Raw genomic sequence first — 11059 nt, 5'->3', positions numbered from 1 at the left:
TAACATTTTTCGAACTGGATTCTTGTAGGATATTGGTTAACCTACACTACTGCTGACCTGGGTGCTGCGGATAGAGCCGCTTTTCTGCTCTCAAGCGAGTAGCGGGATATTTTGAAATCAATCCCATAAGCAAAATTATTTTGCAGTTATTCGGTTGTCAAACATTTCCCGCTCTTCGAATTTCTCATTCCATGCTGCATGAAGGCGAACAAATGCGCGAGACTCTACATGACTTTACGATTGGTATATACATTCCTGCTCCAATCAGCTGCTGAATCTGAATCTGAAGCTGTGAAATCTCTTAACGAGTGCTTGTTAGTTGTATTCCACTAGTTTTCCACTCGAAATATAATGTGAACCTACACAGAAAGAAAAATCATTATTAGAATTAAAAAAACCATTGGTAAAAATGAAAAGTTGCGTTGGTTCTTTTTCGTAGAGAGTTGTGTATATTAAAAACAAAAGTACGCCAACTTTTATGACAACCATGGTTTAAAGTGCGGCATACCGCTCTAAAATTAAAAGTTCGAGCATTTAAAAAAAATGTTGTACTGTCAAACCAAAAAGCCTAAAATATGGCGAAAAGGAGAGTAGAATATTTTTATTTCGAAATTATTTTATTTATCCAAAAATGAGACCCCATTCCTACCCTTTATTCATATATTAATTTCGAGTTGAAAAAATCGAGAAAAAAGGTTTTCTTTTTCAATTTTATTTATTTAAATCATTTTATTATATTGTTCTGTGGTTGCTCATCGGAATAATCCAATAATCCAACCACCGGTCGGAAATCTCGGGTGTTTCTTAAGCATTGCGGTGTTGTTTTTTCGTTGGTTTGTGACCGCCGGGACATGCGAATTATCTGAAAAAAAAGAGAGAATCTCACATAAGTACAACGATGTGATAAACGATCATCAAAAGAAACACACTTCCGGAGTGGGGCTATGCTATATTGAAGGATGCGAGGGTGGATGGTTCTAGTCTCCGGAACGGAATCCTTCGAATCTACCGATGCTTTCTATCATCGTGTCTATAAAAAGCTACTTACCTTTCAGTTCCATGTTAGGGCCACAACCGTGGCATTTTCTTTGCCATATAATGGTCTGTCCAAAAAACCAAAATAGCATATCCACATATCCACATCAGCTCTGTTGCTCCGTATTTATAATAAAATTAAACGCACCACCGGACGACACCGAACATATTCGCGGTTGCAAAACTGATTCTTTTTATTTGTTTTTGCTGTTATGAAAGAGGGATGAAAAATAAGAGTGACAGCTTCTGTGAAGTACGAGGCACTATGAGAAATGCTTAATAATTAAGTGGTCAAAATATAGTTTATCAATAATGTAAGAAATATGCTTATTTTATTTAAGGAGCCTATTAGAGTAAACCCATATAAAGGATCGATTGCTTTGCATGAGTGGAGAGTGTTACGGCTTACTTCAATTTTAATTAAGTCATGAGTAACAATTACAGTCGCGTTATTCCTTTTGAGGTGCGTAGACGCGAAATGCGATGCGAAACGAAGCGTCCATACGATTTATTATTTACTGTATTCATTTGCAAGCAATTTTCGAGCGCAGGCACCTTATTCATGCGTGTAAAAATAAGTTAATAATTCTAACGTACGGATTCCAAACCAATCATTTTGATGATGACACGAAATAAAAATATGAATTATGGTTTTTTACCTTCTGATATTCTATAGTGCCTAGAACTTAAAGTGAGTCATAATTTTTCCTTCTCTCTGCCTTGCTCAAAGGTTCACCATTGATTGATTTGACGTTTCTACAACTTTTCATATGAATGGGAGAACTTTTAATTTAACAGTAATAACAAGAGAAAATCTACTTTCAAACAAAAAAATAACTTTTACTCAAACCAATTTCACTTTCATTTTCAAGAAAACAAAGCTCTTTTCAAGTGGAAAGTGCAAAACTTTCTCTGAAACAATGTTTGTTTTTTGTGTGATTTGTTACAGAGAATGCAAAACTCAAACTAAGTTTATTTTTATTTTTTCCGCAAATAATAACAATACTTCTCAATATAAGATCTAAAACGAACATAACCACAATCTTCAATGTTTGGCTCCGGCACAATAGAAAATTTTGGCTTCAGTTTGACAACCAAATCGTTTCTATCCGCACCACCCAGCTGCTGACTAACGAAAAAATTGTGGGATTGTTTATTTACATTTGCTTCATACTACCTGCAGAGGAGGCGCGATGCACCGCATATTACCCCCCTGGTGAAATTGTACTGCCGTCTCTTTTTTTCTCACGAAAATCTTACTCATTTTTCGTAAAAAGTGGAACTACTCAAATTTTGAGTAGTTCCACTTTTTACAAACATTGGGTAACTTTTCCGTGGGAAAAAAAGCGACGGCAATACAATTTCACTCAGTCTCTGAGTGATTTGAAACGGGTGTGCAGGGAACTGAAGAGAAGGCAAATACGTCTACCACAGACAAACAGACGTAACACTGATAAAATTCCCATCGCCCATGCTTTGAACGGTCGTTTTAAACTAAACCACAGAGAACAGACGTTGAAGCTGCACTCGCTATGTTGTGATAACTTTTTGCTGTTCATTTGGAAATAACTTTGGAATATCGCCGTTATCCCGTGCATAATCAGCGCTAGCGTAATTAAAAAATGCCACTGTGCGCTAGTGTAGTTATGCATGCAAGAGTATAGCAGCGCCATCGTGTTGTCAAAATGAGATTGTGAGTTGCAATGTCGACGTCGTTGGCGTTGCGGTTCGGTTTGTTTGTTTACACATGTTTTGCAAGAAATTTTGTTCGAGCCTCCATGTCTGTTCTCTGTGACTAAACTGATTAATATGCATCTCGAGATAACATAGAATACTGCGGCTTCCTGCTGGTTGTTGTCGCGACCGAACAATCTAAGTTCCGAATGAGGGAGGAATATCAGTTATCCGCCTCTATCGGAACTGATTCTGCTACCTCCGATGGCAATCCAAAGGCAGAGTAGAAAGCGGTGCTACCCGCTTACTCTCCAATGGCTACCATCGGGAAACTCTGCTTCCTCCGGTGACATTTTGACCAGCAGAGGGCGGTGCCACCCGCTTGCTCACTGGTCTTGTAATGTCACCGGGAACTGCTCCGCTGGAACCTACTCCTGTAGGTCGCATCCTGGTCCTGGATGCCTCCTTGCCGGTCCACCTGCGATGTGCCTCTATCACATCTGCCGAATAAACTCAAAATTTTCTGGTCAATTTTCCCATATCTATAGACATATGAGACATGTCACGCTAGTGATGGATAGGTAAGCTCATACAACTTTTCAGCGCTCTGTTGCCACATTTTCGAATACACTGGTTATTAGCGTGGCGTCGTAATAAATTACCTAGATGATAGCTTTCCAAAGCTTTATGCATTTATAGACTATGTCATATTATTTTTTTTTATTTGAAAGTTAATTTGTTTCTTTTTGATGCTTTTTTTTTATTCACTTTCTGGCTATTACTACAATCCCCCTCTCCTCTACTCTCTGATTGCATATTCAACATGAACATTTTTTTATGTTTTATATTCAGTTCACTACAGGTCAAGGTCATTCCCAATCGATCGTTAATCTGATTCCATACAAATCCATCACCATTGGCAAATATATTTACAACGAATATTTCCATACCCTAACAATTATGCTTTGCAAATTTCATTCAAATCCAAAATATAAATCATGTATACTTCAAACCTTACTCATTCCGATTGCACGACACTCCAAATTCTACACTAATCTTAACAGCATCTGGTTCGAGCCTATAGCCAATATAAACACAATATAACTGTAGTGGACTACATCACCAGAGTAGGCTACTTGGAATAAATCACTCACTTGAAGTGTACTAACGAAGACAACGGTTGTGTTTTACGGACCACTACATTACGAAGGGAGTTTTCCTGGGTTTTCTGCGGACTGGAATTCTACATTCCCTTCGCCTAGCTACCAGTTTTACGGACCAGAATGCTCTCATTCTCTTCGTTTTACTGGGTTTGATCTGCGGACTAGAATTTAGTATTCTCTGCGCAACATTACCAGGTAAACGGACTGGATTAACACGGACCACTACATTGGCGACGAGGATAAATCAATTTTCATTCTTGTCAATTTCAAGTCAAAATGAAGAACAGTAAAGTGAAGCCTAAACGTTGGCTTTCATATATGAAAATATTGAAAAAAAAAAACGATGGATAAGGTAAAGCTGATTATTAAAAAAGATGTCTGTATTCTGAATCACTAAAAAAAAATAATGGAATAGAGAATATTGATTATTATGTTGTGGAATTATAAAAAAAATCCAGGATAACGAAGAGAAGACGTTTTCTAGTCCGTATACCTGGTAGTTATGCGCAGGGAATGCTGAATTCCAGTCCGCAGATCAAACCCAGTAAAACGAAGAGAATGAGAGCATTCTGGTCCGTAAAACTGGTAGCTAGGCGAAGGGAATGTAGAATTCCAGTCCGCAGAAAACCCAGGAAAACGAAGGGAGTAATCCAGTCCGTATACCTGGTAACGTTGCGCAGAGAATACTAAATTCTAGTCCGCAAGTGAAGAGGGAGACGAAGAGGGACCATGTGTAACCCTAGTCCGTCAAAAGACCAAATGTAGGAGAACCTTTGTTTCTCAGCCCATTTGGCACCTGAAATTGAATTTTCAAATTTGTTAGAAAATTTTCATTGGCTACCATGGTTACAGTGAAAAAAAAAACTGAAAAACCTGTGTTGATCGCACACGAATTAACATATTATTCTATTCTAGCAGTAAACTTAAGCACTACATGAGCGACCCATGTACTACTAAAAATGTTGATGACTATATAATAGGTAACTATCAAGCTATAGATATCCCACACTATTGGCTGGAACACAATGCATCTCCACTACACTAGTCAGGAAGCTTAGGGCCCATCCACAAAGTACGTCACGCTCCTAGGGGGGAGGGGGGGGGTTCCGAACAGCGTGACGACTCATACAATAATTTCAGAGGTTTAATACAAAAAGTGTGACGAAGGGGGGAGGGGGGGTTGAAAATAGCCAAATTTTGCGTGACGTACTTTATGGATCTTCCCTTATTGGCTCTATATGTTTCGAAATGGAAATAGGATTGAAATCGACGTATACATTTAAGGAACCGGAAAGTTTTAAATTGGTAAATTTAAGAAGTTCATAAAGCACTGTTAAGGCATACATTATTTATATTAGTTGAACGCGTTTAAAATACTTAACTAACAAAAATGTGTATTAAATTTAAATATACAATCTAGGCATATTAATGTGCCTCCCCAACAAGTAATAAATTTTGTTGTAGCGAGTGGGCAAATGTGATTCAAAAACCTGTGATTTGATAATGAAAAAAATAAATTAAATTAACTCAAAAAAAAAAATCAAGCTAAATTAGGAGCATAGAAATTAAGAAAAAAAAAGATAATGTAGACCAACTAGCCAACAGGAATACATGATTAACACTGATAGCTATCGATTAGTGTAATGGTTTGTGTACAGAGTTGATCATCAAGATTTTTGTTATGAATTAATAAATAGTCTCTCGTAGCAGAATAATTTTATTTATTTCCAAAATTTGTTGAATGGTAAAATGCCATTATTGATTATTTATTCATATGGTGAAGTATAAAATAAACGAGGAGAGAAAGAGAGATTAGGTTTCATCAAGAAAAAATAGTGTACAACCAATTATTATTATGCAATTATTATTGTGCAATTACTTACTTGTAAGGAAAGCCACCGTTTACAACGCAGTGATGACATTCGTTAATGATTTACCTATTTGTCTTTTCAATAATATTCTAAAATCAATATCAACCAACCATCCTCTGCAACTGACTTCAATTATTAGGCCAAGCGTCTTATTTCTAGGAGTTAGGAAATCGTCATGAAGGCAACTGTACTCAACAAGAAATACAACATTCATGTTTAAAGTTCTAGCATCTAGCATGTACCAATAATAAACAACGATGCTCAAATTATATTTAAAACTTTATTAAAACAAAGGAGAGATGTAGTAGACTAGATCACCAGAGTAGGCTACTTGGAATACATCACTCACTTGAAGTGTACTAACGAAGACAACGGTTGTGTTTTACGGACCACTACAATTACCTCTAAATTATTTCAAATTTTTAGTCCATTATTTCATTCTTTATTTCAGAACAATTGTCATCTGACATCCCAAGCAACCAGAAGTTCGGATAAGAAGGGCTATTTTGGCTTAATCAGCTCTCATTTTAAGTAATTTTTTGTATGTAACGGAGCTTTAAATGAACTTTAAAGTTTCGTTAAGGATGCTTGGAACTTGATGTGAACCATAGTGAACCAATTAGTTCGGTTAAGAGTAAATTTAAGTAAAATCTGAACTTCTGGTTACTTGGGATCTGTTGTCTCAATGACTATAAGGGTAAAAGGGGCTATAGCCACAGAGAACAGACGTTCATCTTCATTCGCGAGCTTGTGTAAAAGTTTGTACTGGTCATTTTTAAGTATGTCGTTATGCCCCCGTTGCGCGGTGCTAGTGTGCCGATAAATATGGTTAAAATTTGCTGTGTTTTACTTTTAAGCGCTAGTGTTCATTCCGAATTGCTCCTAGGCTCGCTCCTAGGTGGCAGCACTACATTGTTTATGTAGTATATACCAACGCCATCACTTAGTGAGATTGAGTTTTTATGTCGGGCAGCCTGCGTTGGCGGCGCTGAGGTACGATTTAAATCTTTACACACGTTTTTAACGAAATTTTGTTCGAGCATCCATGTCTGTTCTCTGTGCTATAGCTACATATAATCCTAATTCAGTTCATATCACAATTCAGTCAAATCCACTTCCAAATTTATTCTCATTTGGTTCCAAATTATCATTCTAAATTACATTTTTTATACAAATCTTAATAGGCGAATTTGAGTAAAGCTCATCGATCATTTCGACATCTGGTGGTCGTCACAAGAACCACGAAAAAAGTGTCGTTGGCCAAAAAAGTGCATTGGCAGCATACGGAGGGAGAACGATTTTCGCGTTTTCTGGTTAATACAACCATTTATGAAAGCTGAAATAGTCGCAAATTGGAAGAAAAATTTGTTTTCTTTAGGATGAGCTTTCATCCGGTGGGTGCTTGCATATGATTTTTCCGATTAAATAGCACATCTCTTGCAGTGCCTCCACCGCCTTATCTAGGTTATGAATTCCCGGATTTTTAATTCGCGGCTTATTTGGGTGGGATTTGTCTTTAATAGCTGCTTAAAGAATGTATAAAGCCATTGCCAGTGGAAAACATGTGACAATATACCAAAAAGTGAAGTAAATTTTATGGAGAAATTTTGATTTTGAATGTAAATAATGGCTTCTGACGACTTTTCTCCCAAACTCTCGCAGCGCACTCTACCACTGGGTCCTTCTCGAATTCGCCTATTCAAATATCAACCTCATTTTTTTTATCCTTGAATATCCCGCATAATTCTAAACCATTCATAGACAGTATCTCTCACTGTTGTCGACATTTTCTGTTAATGTAAAATAACCATATCTCCACATTCTGTCGAATGATTTTGACCACTTCACTAAAGGTTATTAGCCGAATCACCATATGTTGAATGGGTTGTTAAGTTATGTTACCATAAAAAAATGGCAATTTTCGCGAACAAAATTTTCGCTCTACTTTATACCAAGAAGTCGATATACCATTGACGAATTCGTATTCGTATATGTATTCGACGTATTCGTCAATGGATATACTATCCATTTTCTTGAAGCTGAACTACAACACATACTGTGGAGTAATTTTTGGAGAATAAAAGAAAAAAAAATGGTTTGCACCTTATTATATATGTTTATGCCCAAATTAAAAATTCATACTTTTCAGAAGAAAAATAAAGCAGCGCATCATTATATACATCTTTAAACTTTTATTTAATATAAATTACTTGAATCATCAGTTCAATAATATAATATAATTCACCTCGAGTTTCTGTCATTCATAAGTAATTCGTTTGGTTTTTCCACTTCAGTATGCGCAGCTGATGTTCGACCTGCCAATTGACACGAAAACCACCGCATCAGTCCACTTCTATCCATGACATGGAATCTTCCGGATGTATGTGGATGATTCCCGTTCATTTTTTACATGTTGCAGAAGTCACCTAGAATAATTCATATGGAAATTCAATGTAATGATGATCATCACGGATCATCAAGCTAAAATTTGATTATTGCTTACCTTGAATCATGCTATACATTATGCACTGGATAAGGGTTCCGGCTGAATTAAATAATGGTGATACTGAAATATAAAAATATTAATTTATTTCCATGTAATAGCAAAGAACAAACTCACATTTTTCATCACGGCTAGCCTGTGTTTATAAAGATGGTAGTTGAATAAAGCAAAAAAAGTGACTGAAAGTTCTTGCATGCACACAAATGTTGATAACTGTAACAGATGCAGTAGCTTTAACCTGAAACAATATGATGCATCAAAGTGTGTGTGACATGTTTTGAGGCTATGGAGAACACGCGATTATATTCAAACTGCATACCAAAAGGTCACAGCTTGTTAGATAATTCATATACAATATTATATTATCCATTAGACTAAAAAAACAAAGATGGAACCAAGGGAGGAACATAAAAATCTTTCGTTGACAATAAAACATAAATTGATAATCAGAGATGATGTAGAGTCATTGTTATATAGAGTGAAACACTGAAGAAAAACTAAAGTTGGACATTTTCTCAATCATAATGTTAACGGTGAGCTCTTGTGTTAAACTTTGTATTTGGTTGTGACAATTCGACCTAATGTTTTTCACTATGCGGGATATAATATCTAGTAACGTTCAAGTTTCACATTCAATCTGAAATCTGCAATTTATTAAAATTCAAAATAATTTATTCTCCAAATTTTACCAACTATCCAAAATTATCAATCTAAATATACAATTCAAACCTCAGAGCTAATATATATTTCTTTTTTAATCAGCTATCCAGAACTCCGAATTTCAATCCAATATTTCTTATCCAAATTTTGATCCAAAACTTTATAGAATAATATTCTATGAGCGTTCTACCATTAGTTGAAAGCTTCAAATGCCAGTCATTGCCGCATGATTTTTATTTTACGTGGGTGGCATAGATGATATACTGAACGAAAACATTATATACAATATGAAAATCGAATTTTCCACATCCGAATTATCAATCTTGCGCCATTGCTAACTGAAGAACGCTCTTATCACAGTTTAACACATTTCAAAATTTCCAATACAAATTTACATTAAAATAATCAGATCAATTTTATCGAATAATACCAATCTCCAATTAATGTGTCTAATAGAAACTTTACCCAATTTATCAGCTGTGTTTATGCATATAAGTAGATAGAAAATTCTGCTGGGAAAGTCGAACGAATGTAAAAATTCTACGTTACAATGAATTCTCGTATCCATATACCCAATCTAAATTTAATTGCAATCCAAATCCAATTCGAATCCTATCTAAATCTAATTCGAATCAAACACAACTACAATCCATATCCATTCCTAATACAAGTCTCGTTCAAATATATTCCAAATTCAATCTAATCTAAATCCAATGAATTATTGGCAGTGGCTGATTTTCTACTTGCCGCAGCAACATCCAGGCGCTATAGTATATGCACAAAATAGCCAGCAAGAGTTAACCGCCAGAAATTTGTATGGCGAAAGACATCTAACGCTGGTTTTCTCAAAATTAGGAACTTTTCATGAAAAGCTATTTGGTACAGGTTATGAGGGATGGTGTCTGCTACTACGCATACCAAATATTTTTTCGATTAAAGTGCTTAATTTTGAGAAATCGAACCTTAGATGCCTTTCGCCATACTGATTTCAGAAAGTTAACTCCTAGTGTGCCGCTGTAAGCACGCTCAAAGCAGTCGATTCATTCGCAATTAATCGCCTGCTTTGAGCGTGCTTACAGCGGCACACTAGGAGTTAACTTTCGGAAATCAGTATGGCTAAAAGCATCTAAGGTTTAATGTCTCGAAAATAATCAACTTTATCGAAAAAATATTTGGTAGGCGTAGTAGCAGACACCTTCCTACATGACTGGTACCAAATAGATTTTCGTGAAAAGTTCCTGCTGTTGAGAAAACCCGCGTTAGATGTCTTTCGCCATACAAATTTCTGGCAGTTAACTTATGCTGGCTATTTTGCGCATATACAATAGCGCCTGGATGTGCCAGCGGCGGGTATAAAATCAGCCACTGCCAATAATTCATTCCAATTTAAATCCAATCCAGTCAAAATTCAATCCAAATCTAGTCCAACTCCAATCCAAATCCAATCCGAATCAAATCGGAATTCAATTTCAATCCAATCAATATAAATCTAATCCTAATTCAATCCACATCTAATCCAAATCCAGTCCAAATCCAATATGATTTCAATGCAAATACAAACTAAATCCAATCCAAATAAAAAATCCTATTCAAATCTATTTAAAATTCAATCCAACCTAAATCCAATCCAAATTCAACTCCAATCCAAATTTGATCTAAATCCAATCAGATTTCAATGCAAATACAATGCAAATACATTTCAAATCCAATTGAAATACAAATTCAATCCACAAACAATCCAATCCTATTGAAATCCAGATACAATCCAACATAAATCTTATTGAAACCCAAATCCAATCCAAATCCTATTCAATCCTAATCCAATCCAAACACGATCCAAATCCATTCCAAATTTAATCCAATCTAAAGCCAATCTGAATCTAATCGTAATTTATTCCAAGTCCAATCAAAATCCAATACACAATCAATGAAAATCCAATGTAAATCTTATTCAAATCTATTCCAAACTCAATCCAATCTAAAGCTGATCAAAATGCAATCAAAATACAAATCAATTTCAATCCAACTCCAATTCCAATACAATTCAAATCCAAATTAATATCCAATTCAACTCTAATCTAAATTCAATACAACTCCAATCCGATTTCAATGCAAATACAATCCAAATCTAATTCAAATCTGTTCCAAATTCA

General features: G+C 35.6%; 2 long non-coding RNA genes across 4 annotated transcripts; both read right to left on the bottom strand.

Moving 5' to 3' along the window:
- Positions 1-696: 696 nt before the first annotated feature.
- LOC134228111 (uncharacterized) lies at positions 697-1931 on the bottom strand. 2 transcript variants are annotated; one of them, XR_009983839.1, is made up of 3 exons: positions 1695-1931; positions 1049-1242; positions 697-862 (listed from the first exon to the last, which is right to left on the bottom strand). It is a non-coding gene; the product is annotated as an uncharacterized LOC134228111 (long non-coding RNA). The 2 variants fall into 2 exon arrangements; XR_009983838.1 differs by lacking the exon at positions 1695-1931 and having other exon boundaries at positions 1049-1291.
- Positions 1932-7928: 5997 nt separating this feature from the next.
- On the bottom strand, positions 7929-8864 carry LOC134228110 (uncharacterized). Of its 2 annotated transcripts, XR_009983837.1 has the most exons (4): positions 8825-8847; positions 8364-8484; positions 8247-8309; positions 7929-8169 (listed from the first exon to the last, which is right to left on the bottom strand). It is a non-coding gene; the product is annotated as an uncharacterized LOC134228110 (long non-coding RNA). The 2 variants fall into 2 exon arrangements; XR_009983836.1 differs by having other exon boundaries at positions 8364-8864.
- Between the last annotated feature and the right edge of the window lie 2195 nt (positions 8865-11059).

This window comes from Armigeres subalbatus, chromosome 3 (assembly GCF_024139115.2).
Source record: "Armigeres subalbatus isolate Guangzhou_Male chromosome 3, GZ_Asu_2, whole genome shotgun sequence".
Classification (NCBI taxonomy): domain Eukaryota; kingdom Metazoa; phylum Arthropoda; class Insecta; order Diptera; family Culicidae; genus Armigeres; species Armigeres subalbatus.
The sequence above is the reverse complement of the archived record's forward strand: the minus strand, read 5'-3'. Positions and strand labels throughout refer to the sequence as shown.